The sequence below is a fragment of the Cupressus sempervirens genome, chromosome 9 (genome assembly GCF_028749045.1).
Source record: "Cupressus sempervirens isolate cs-2001-9-10 chromosome 9, ASM2874904v1, whole genome shotgun sequence".
In the NCBI taxonomy this organism is placed as follows: Eukaryota; Viridiplantae; Streptophyta; class Pinopsida; order Cupressales; family Cupressaceae; genus Cupressus; species Cupressus sempervirens.
Window position 1 is genome coordinate 764,065,119 of NC_143126.1, and position 10,992 is coordinate 764,076,110.

General features: G+C 36.0%; 1 protein-coding gene across 1 annotated transcript in view; it reads right to left on the reverse strand.

The window, feature by feature from the left end:
- The window catches only part of LOC149540927 (uncharacterized), a 64,735-nt gene extending 55,357 nt beyond the window's left edge, over positions 1–9,378 (reverse strand). The window contains exon 1 of the mRNA XM_089799767.1: positions 9,314–9,378. The gene's annotated coding sequence lies outside the window, so the exon portion shown is untranslated. The remainder of the gene's footprint in view (positions 1–9,313) is intronic.
- Positions 9,379–10,992: the final 1,614 nt, after the last annotated feature.

Here is a 10,992-nt window from a genome sequence, read left to right on the forward strand (position 1 = left end):
CCTTGTCTACCAAGCGTTCACAGGTTTACTCTGAACAGATGACAGTGTCTACCGAGCTCACTCAGGTGTCGAAGGAATTTAGGCAAAAAAGAGTGTTAATTGAGCTCACTCGATTAACGAAGGGAAAGTTGGACAAAGTTAGTACTCACCGAGTTCACTCGGTTGCCAAAGGATTTTTGCAAGTTTGCAGTGTTAACTGAGCTTTTGTTGGTTAACATAGGAAATCGTTCGAAAGTTAGTTTCTACTGAGCAAGGTCGGTTTACAAAATATTTTTCTTATTTTGGCATATGAAGCTTAATTACTTTATTTATTGATTTTAGCCGACTATGATGATGAATATTGGTTATTGTAATTTGACTTTGGGCCAACTTGACAATCTGGAAGGTATAAATAAAAGGTCAAGTTGAGATTTTTAATGTGCGCAAATGTGTTGATTGAATTGAAAAGAAAAGAGAGGGAGTGAACTTGAAGGATAAGCAAGTATCTTTGTGGAGCAGAAAAGTAATATTTGATCAGGAAGGATCAAGTTTAAGCAGAAAAGAGATTTGGATTCAGCAATTCAATTGCATCACAATTAGGTCGTTTCATTGTTACTCTCTAACCATTGTAGCAGTGATCTAAAATCTCTTAACAAGGTTGGTTTAACAGCTAGTTGTAAATCCTCTAACAAGATGGCAATTCCATTGAATTATTTTAAGACCTCTTGCAAGGCCATTCCTAATGTTTACTATATGGGGTAAATACATTAATGCATACAAACAATAAACAAGAACATGTAATAGCAGTACTCCTTTTATTATTCGCATATATGTCGAAAAGATTACGTAGTGCTTCCAATGATGATTACAACCATGATCCAAAGTTGTACATATACCATCCTCAAGAACCTTCCTGAAGGGGCCCATCAACTACATAACAAGAACCTTCCTGAAGGGGCCCGTCGGCTATATAACAATTACCAACGACATCAACCACAATAAACAAGAACATGTAATAGTAGTACTCCTTTTATTATTCGCATATATGCCAAAGAGATTACATAGAGCTTCCAATGATGATTACAACCATGATCCAAAGTTGTACATATACGATCCTGAAGAACCTTCCCGAAAGGGCCCGTCAACTACATATCAATTACCGACGAAATCAATCTGTCAGCTACACAATATTTACCGATGACACCTAGCAAGGTGATTAAATCCTCTAACAGGATCACACCTAACAGTTTGTTTTGTAACCTTTAACAGAGTTGGCTCCTAACAGGGCTCACTTCGGAAGAGTGAAAAACAATAACTAGTTACATTGGTGGTTTTTTCCAAATTGGGTTTCCACATTAAATCCTGGTGTCTCATGTGTTCATGTTATTTTTTTTATGCTTGCAAGTTAATTACTGATAATGTTTTAAGATCTGCTAAAAGTAATTCACTCTGCATTTACCGAGTTACAACAATTTCTATTTGTTTACCGAGCATAAGCAGCAATAAATTTTCTCAATCTAAATTTTATTGTTGGCATATAAGAGATCTGGAATTTATTTTAGCGGTAACTGATTCACCCCCTCCTCAGTTACTCCTTCTATATTTCCAACAAGAATCATTTAGTGACAGTGAAAAGAATAATGAGATACTTGAAAGAAACAGAAGAGTTTGGCCTATACTAGAAGAAGAATGAAAACTTTGATTTAAGAACCTACACTGATACTGACTGGGGTGGCAACATGGATGACAAAAAGAGCATCAGTGGAGGAGCACTTTTCTTAGGCAAGAAATTAGTTACATGAACTAGCAAGAAACAAAGTTATACCTCACAGTCTACAACTGAAGCTAAATATGTTGTTGCTGCTATAAACTGCACAAACATTGTATGGATCAAGCATCTGTTCAAAAGAATGAGGGAAGAAATAATAGGACTGTGATACTTTATTGTGATAACACTAGTGCTATTAATATATCAAAGAATCTAGTGATGCACACCAAGACAAAGCACATTGCAATCAAGTATTATTACTTGAGAGAGCTAGTTGAAGATAAAGAGGTAAAGGTGGAGTATGTCAACTCAAAGGAACAAATTGCTGATATCTTCACAAAACCATTACCTAAGGATGCACATGAATATCTTAAGAGGTAAACTAGGGGTGATATTCCTATCAAAGGCTATCTAGGTAACATGAGGACTGCTCTGCATCAAATAAGTTGATTGCCAAATGTTACAAATTGATGCAGAGGATCTTACTTTAAGTGCTAAATGAAGTAATCAAATTGTTGAAATTCCAAATCAGTCACAAGCAAGGTGACAAAGGGAAAACCTGGAAGTACTGCAAAGTTTCATATCTGCATGTTAAGATGAAAAGATGATATGTCTTTTCCATTGTTGTGAAAGAGGGAGAAAGAACATTAAATTGATCATCATCAGAGGGAGAAAAAGGATCATCATCAAAGGAAGAAAGAGCTATTCTACTAATCAAAATCGAGAAAGTATATCAGAGGAAGATATCAAGAGATTGCTATCTAAGAGGGAGTTATTGCTGATGCTGTAGAAGAAGAAACTCAGAGGGAGTCATGAGAAAGAATTTCGTAACCTAATCAGATGATGGAAGTTGCTAATAGAGGGAGAAATTTTTATACAAGTTTTCTTTTTGGCATTGTCTCACTATTTTAACTTAGTCAGTTTGGTCAAACAAAGTGTTTTACCACTCAGGTGACTTAGTTAATTAGTTTGGTTTTCTATCAATGCCAAAGAGGGAGATTGTTGAGATCTTATTGAAAAGATCATTGCTAAAAGAGATTATTGAAAAAGGGAGATTGTTGAAACAGAAAATGTGTTTCAATCATTGTTTAGTTACTGATGTCAAACCTGCTATTTTTTTCGTAAGACAATTGCTTATAAGATTCAAGTACTATCACTTAGTTGATTGATGGAGAGGATTTGATAATTAAGATGTAACAATAGCACTTAGAGGAAAGGTTGAGTTATGGTTATGTAATGAAGTACAAGGATCAGTTAAGACAATGATGAAATGATGTATTGATAATCTACTCAAGGTTACAAAGGTTGACTACACCTAGAAACTTTAGAAGAACTTCTACCAAGTTTGACCGAGTTGATAGTAAGTGCTGAGAAAAGTTAGTGCAAGCCAAGAAAAAAATCAGTTGGAGCCAAGTAAAAGCAAATTCTAGTGTGTGCTGAGTAATAGAATTGATGCCGAGCAACACAATAGGTGTCGAGCATCAGTAAAATTTAGCTGATGCCGAGTGAACTCACAGTTGATTCTGAGCAACGCAGTATGTGCCGAGCATCAGAAGATTGATAATGTCGAGCTGCTGCATTATTAGAAAAGTCAAAGATTCACCAAATCTGAGCCGACAAGTTTGTTTTCTTGAAGTCTGTGAACCAGGTGGAAGATAAAAATGATGAGTTGGTGGCACAGAATTTGATGTAAACCATTTCTAGGCTAATTCAAATGGATTCTAGGAGAAGTTTCTAGAATAAAGATGGAATATGGGATAGATAAATTGTATCCTACCTAATCTGTCCAAACCCTAAAATGTATGATGGAGAACAAAGTGACAAAGTATTCTAATTTCCTATTTAAGGAATGTCCGGTCATGAAGCGAAGTATCAAGGGGGAGATATTGAGAAGGTCAGAGAAGACCAAGGAAGAACAGAGACAGAGAGTCAAGGACTCTGCTTTGTCAAGTGATCAAAAAGGTGACTGCATTGGCGTACCAAGAAAGAAGGCTTAAAGAGATATATGCTTGAAGGGTGAACAAGCTGTTAGAACTGCGGTGTGAAAGCCAAGCAAAATTGAGGACTGAATAGTGATCTAAAATCTGCAAGATAAGTTGTAAGTTGTATCAGATCAAAGCTCTACTGTTACTCTCTAACAATTGTATCAATTTAGGGTAAAATCCTTTGGACTAAGGTTGACTTAAAAGTCATTTGAAAATCCTTTAACAGGGTGGCATTCCAAGTGAATGGCCTAAAGTCCTCTAACAAGGCTCACTTCTAACAAGGTGATTGAAATCCCTTAACTGAGTCACATTTAATAGTGTGTGTTGTAACCTTTAACAAGGCATCACTTTAGAAGAGTGAAAAAGGAGTAGCATGTTATTGGTGGTTTTTCCCAAATTGGGTTTCCATGTTAAATCATTGTGTCAAATGTGTTAATGAATCTTTACGTTTCATGTTTATATTGCTGCAAGTTGATTTTATAGTAACCTACAAGTTTTAGTGATAAGTTTGGATGCATGCATAGATATGAATGTTTAGTGGGTTCACTAAGCTAAGTGAAAAGTTTTATTTGTACATCTGAACCTTGAATAACTGATTCACCACCCTCCCCCTCCTCGAGTTATTCTAAATAATTTTAACAGAGGAAAGACGACATATAGAATGTATTGTTAAACTTTGCGGCACGGAGAGCATTGGACAGAATTTCGGTTACCTCATGAGGCCAATCAATATATTGGGTGTTAGAGCAGATGACTTGCACTAAAGAGAAATATTGCCCAATGAAATTCAAAACTTCTACCTCACCTTTCAATCTATATAGGAGGACCAAGAAATGAATGATCTCTGGTTTGAGATTGGTCCCAAACAAGGTCTTAAGAACCTTACTCTTGGCACTGCATGGTTTCCGGAACCATGTCTGCATGATTTCTTTCCTCCAGATCATCTTCTTTGTAGAGAATATGGAAATGGCTCCACTGAAGGTCAAGTCTGAGAATTCCTTGATAGGAAATCAATACTATGTTATTTGGCAGTACAATCTGCCTTTTCTCTAAGTTGTAATGGTGTATACATTCGTAAATCAACTCCGGGGCCTGAACTGCAACCGGAAAACCAGCTGCCTTGACCAACCCACATCCTTAGAGTTTCTCAGTGATGGCATGAATCTGCTTAGACTTTACCCTCCTTTGAAAATCCTCCATATCATAGAAATGAAGAGAGGTATCTGTGAAATTCTACAATTGGGATTTGATTCCATTCAACCCGTCGAAACCCACAAATCTGGTTGCCATTGTGTTGATAACGAGATTTGAATTAAGAAAGTAAAAGGAATGGCTAATGCAACAGATATTGACATTTTGAAAAAGTTATGCAGATTAACAGAATAGCAGTTCAAAGAAAAAGCAGTAGTTAATCAACTGTTTATTTCCCATATATATAGGAGAATTGATTCATCCGTTGATCTTCAAAATTCGTGCCACACAAATGAATTAAAGGAGAGATTTGTTGAAACAGTAAATACAAGGGTTTAATGGATATCTAGGAGTCTTTTCACTATTTTGTTGGCTCAACGGTAACTTTCTATCCCCCATAACTTACTTTCCTATTTTCCTTTAAGTTTTGGGAAGTTACCAATAGAGTACTCTGTGAGGAAATATCCGTTGGGTTGAATTCTGATCATTAACTCTTTTCCTGTAATGGTTAGATTCTTTCTATCATCATTTTGAGACGCCTTATGCACAAATTGCGGATCCAATCTGATTACCGACTTGATTTTCATTAAAATTTGGGAAATTGTCTTCATGGGTTGAAAACTCGCCGAGGAGAAGACCGTTTGTGTTTTTTCGCCAATGCTTTCTTTTTAATTGACCTTTAGACCCATTGTCCTTTTTGGGTTCAAAAATGTCTAAGTGAGGTGCGAAAATTCTATAGAGGCTCACTTATCGTTTCTTTTCCCTCTAAATTGCCTTTTCGGAAAACCAACTTCAAAGGCTGAAAACTCGCCAAAGAGAAGTTCATTCTAAGTTTTCTGTCAAAGATGATTATGAGAGCCATGATGAATCATAACATTTTCTAAAGTCATAATCGCAAAGTGAGCGTCAATTCACCATAGGATATCTTGTTATTTTTATGTCTTTGACCCACGTGTGTCACTTGGTGCCTTTTGCGGGAAATCATCTTCATGGGTTAGCAACTCGCCGAGGAGAAGACAATTTCCGAATTTTCACAAGTTTCTAGTTATTTTGACAAAGTAATAGACCGAAAGCGAATGTAACTTGTAATCAATTCCTGCATGAGTAACATGAATCTCCATCAGACCAGGTACTAACCTACACGTAAGACCACTTTGACAAAATGAAGAACCACCCGGCTATGAAATGGGGAGAAGGGGAAAAGGAGAAATCCGATGGAGACTCGTTCATCATAAGAGGGATTAGACCTAGACTCAACCACAACTAAGAACTCACTCATCTCATTATAATACAAGTATTCACTTTTGCTAATAGGTTAAAGGGCAAAAAGTGGGGCAACAGACTTACATGGGGGAAACTTTTGGAGAGAAAACCCCGACATCCCAAAAGCTACCCAATATATTATTTAGAAATAAACAATAGATTACAATATACTTGTAGAGAAAGCTTCTCACAACAGTATCACCAACGGAGATCTAGAGGCAACTCTCTAGCCATTAGACTCTCAAAAGACATCACAATGCATCTCTCGTGCCTAATATATGGGAGATTCAAAACATGAAATTGTTAAATGTTATTACAAAACCATAGGCTAAAACCACCCAATAAAGGCACACAAATATTCAGATCTGTGACCCCACAATTAATGGTTAGGATTTGCAATGACAAATTATAAGTGAATTTTTTTTTTCTAGGGGTGCTTCTCCTGAAAGCCCCTCTCGGGGCCTGCTAACCCCAAGACCCCTAACCAGTCACAAGGCCAGTAAGGTGGAAACCCCTTGCAACCCTGAAGTCACAAGCGGCACTCCCAAACCCCTATGGTTTGGGATGCTGCCCCCAAACCCCTGTTGCTCACATATCAATAGTAACCTTTTAATATTGCAAGGTCAAGACACCATTTTTGTAATAGCTTTATAAGCCTTCATGATCACCATCCAAATAATCATTTTAGTATAGGTTAATCATAATATTCAGATGCTTGTGTGAACCAATATCTCTCTCAAAGTTGCAGAGCACTCAATTATAGATTTTTCTTTTTAAGTATGATAGACCTTTAGTTTGTAGGTGATTTCTGGTAGTTGTGTTGTTCGGTATCAGCTCCAACACCTTCTAGTCTTGGTCCACCTTTCTAACATAGCTATGGTATTTGAATGCAGATTTGTTGTGCATGTTGTATAGTACCATCATCTCTAAATCTAGTTTGTACAAGGGTTTGGGGTTTTGCATATAACAACAATATACCTTACCCTTTTGAAAAACTAATAGATTCAAATCTCCCATCAGATAAAAAGATTGTTCCCATCATAATGTAAACCATTCGCAATATCTTAAACAAAAAATGAAAGAGTGTACTATTAGAAACTGCTAGAATGTTCCAAAAGATATCTCCATTTCAGCTGCATACAATTTATTATTACTAATTACAAGCATCCTCTATTAAAATAAACCCCACGAAAAATGTGAGAAATAAAAACACATGTTCCATTGTGTTTTTGAGGACAGGGATGGTGGGACAGCAGGGGACACACACACACAAGCATCCTCTATCAAATGTATTATTTCCATTAAGATATCTCCATTTCAGCTGCACAAAATGTATTATTAATAATTACAAGCATCCTCTATTAAAAGAAACCCCGCAAAAATGTGAGAAATAAAAAACCCATGTTCCATTGTGTTTGAGGACAGAGATGGTGGGACAGCAGGGGACACACACACACAGGTATATATATATATATATATTTCATCAAAATTTAAAAACCAACAGCTGATCTGACTGGCAGGTTCACTTATAGACTTACATATACCAGTTTAGCCATTCCAAAAGGCACTTGAAGTAAAAATCATCATGTTCCAGGAATTCATAATATAATCAGTCCCTCACAATCAATTTCAATAATGGGTATCTCATTTGAAGAACAGCATGACTGCTAGAACAATATGAAATTAAAGGATTAACTTATTATATATTCAACATTACATAACCTTATCTATATGATAAAATAGGTGTATACTGGAAAAATATGGATAATTCCTCTAGAATCTCAACATTCTTTTCATAAAGCAACAATTAGAGGTGCCAAACTTTATATCTATAAAATAAATTTGTCCTATAGAAGCTTTAGCATTTATGTTTCATAGCTACAACAAATAGAGATATAGCCAATCGCAATGTCAACTTCATAAAACCATATGATTGAAATTATAGCTTGCAGAGATCTGAAAACACACGAATCTCAGGTATTTTTTCTAAAACAAGCAACATTGTTTTGTTTGACCATCTTGGAGCCTATGTGTTCTCACAACCATTGAGGATTCTCACAACTGTTGAGAAAAGTCTCGAACAATCTTGATCATTTGAAAGACAGCCAAATGTCCTCTAGGCATTTCCTAATATATTGTGCCATTTCAGATACATTCTAAGAAATTATCTCAACTTATTAGAAATACCATTGAAAATGGAGATGCCAATTTCAAGGCTAGGGATGTATCCCCATGGAACCTAGATAAGGATACATCAAAAAATTGCATTATATGCAATATTTTGAACTTAAAGATTCAAAGAAAAACTCAAGTTCATTAAGCTTAAGCCTCCTCTAAGTCCAAGAACCTTGGCAATCCGATACATTGGACATCTAGAGGTTTTTAGCATGTCAAAAACATATGTTTAAAGAAAACACCTTGTGAACCCAATGAAATACCTTGGGAAACAACAACACTAATTATAAAACACATTTGAAACCTCAACAATAGAACTCAGAGAAGTGAATATTAGAGTCCAAAAGTTAGTTTGGAAGAAAAACAAATGAACTTCTAATTATGGCGTGTATGTCTTCATTTTTGGCATTCGACGCAAGACAAAACAAAAAGGGAGGCTTTTCGAGATCTAACTAAACCCGAAAGTAACAGAATTTGCAAATATGCATACTACATAAGATTTCAAAAGGGGTTTGCATTAAATGTAAATATCTAATTGACTGTTTGCCACAGACGCAGCCGAATTGTCAACTGTCAAAGGCTGCAGCGGGAATTTCAAATTTAGGAGGATAACTATTTCAAGCATGAACAAAGCACAATCTCAACCTTTTTTAGCAGAGACCAGAATGTTGGAAGTTAACTAAGATTTAATAGAATAATGCTAACAGATAATGACTACTAACAAAATAAAAAACTAATACCCTTCATCAATAGGAACAAATTAAATGGATGAACATTGCATGGTTCCACAAAATTTGAAAATGAATATACAAAAAATAAATTCAATTTAAGTTACAGAATTACAAACATAAATTGTACAGTCACTGAAAAATAACAACAGCTGAAAGATTTCTGCAACATGAACTCTGCATCCACTATCCTTCACTAACACAAAAACAATAAATTGACCAACCTTAATCACAATTTTTGCAGTCTGCCCTTCACTATGTTTCCAATCAATATGCTGCCCTTCATCATGCTTCCAATCAATATGTTTAAGCCACATTTATAGCCCTTCCAAGGAAATTTCTAGGAGTCAAAATTCAAATAATAATAACATAAAATATTTTAGAGGAACCCCTATTTTAGCCTAGAGATTATACACTCTATGTTCTCCAAAATTGGCTCGTTCCTGCCTCTAAATCAGCTTTCTTTCTCCAAAAAATGACTGAGATAAGATCGCGCTTCCTGTTAAATGATGCTTTGCTTTAAAACCCTTATTTGTAGCGTTGAAATTTTTAAAGTTGCTCTTAGTGGCAAGTAGGGTGAAAACAAAATAGTAGTGGCCATGGCACCCAAAATTGTGAAAAGACTTCCACTTATACCTGGCTGCTAAGTCATAGGATCGTGCTTTGGTGTTGCAAGGTGGTTGGGAGCTGATCAACATGAGAATTTCTTTGGTATTTTAAATTGTTCTGACTACCGAGCTGCGACTTCACAATACATTCGCCCAGGATAAGAAGTGACAATGTGGCAGCGAAGACAATAAAAATTTGTCTTTTCGTTTGGCTGTTGGTCATGACTTTCGTCATTTTCACTTATCACGATTGTTTAATGGCGTCGCCACTAAAATGCTGTGACTTCCACTCAAATGTTCAAAACTTTACGGCCTCCTACAAGTGTGTGCATTCAAATGGTTACAAATTCACCCTGACCTGATTATGCCAATGTGAATCGCCGTTTGGGAATGGCAATTCCGATGAAAATGCACGAATCTTCTTCTTTTTCTACAGGTGTCTTCATCCTAATCAAGGTTTGGGTATTATCTAGCTTCTTCTTCGCCACTTTTACCTGACTGAACCATCTTTTAGGCGCTTCTGGCAGTCTTCCCTCCACGTTTCATCACTCTTGATGTCATGCTGCTCGTGGTTTTTATGTTGGCTTGGCTCAGCCACTTAGTGTTTAAAACAATACATATATATAATATTAGAATTGTTATTTGAATCATCAGAAGTTTTCAGATACTTTCTTATTAAAAAATGCTGAAGTTGTATCCATACAGCAAATTGATTGCAGGTCCATAACGGTATAAATTCTTCACATTCTGTGCTCCTTCTACAGAGGAGGAGCGCCCTTTCAAGTTACTAAGAAATTTTATCCGCATATCGAAAATTTGTAAAACAAAAGTCAAGTCCATTTGTGATAAAATTTATCCCCATATCAAAATTCTGGTAGATAGAAACCATCAAATTAGTAAATAATTTCTGTTTACAGAAAAGAGTATTTTATCGTCCAAAGTTTGTCTGCCCGAATATTTATAATGGGTTTTAGCATATTCTTGGCTTTGCATGGTGGCTTTTTCGAAATACCCAGAGTGTAGGATATTTCAATGGAGGTATTCACTTGAGCTCTGTGCACTCGCTTCATTTGACTTTAAAAAGTTTTAAAACTAAGTTCCTCTTGCTCTGAAGAAAATAAGAATGTCATTGTCTCTGCCACATGAAGAGATACGAGATTGGATCAACAAAGGTACTACACATTTCATAATACCTTAAACGCCGGTTATCGATGATACCATACAATGGTTCAGAAACTTGGAACGGACACCTTTTCTGAATTTCTGAATTTCTGCTAGTTACTTGGGTTAAACCG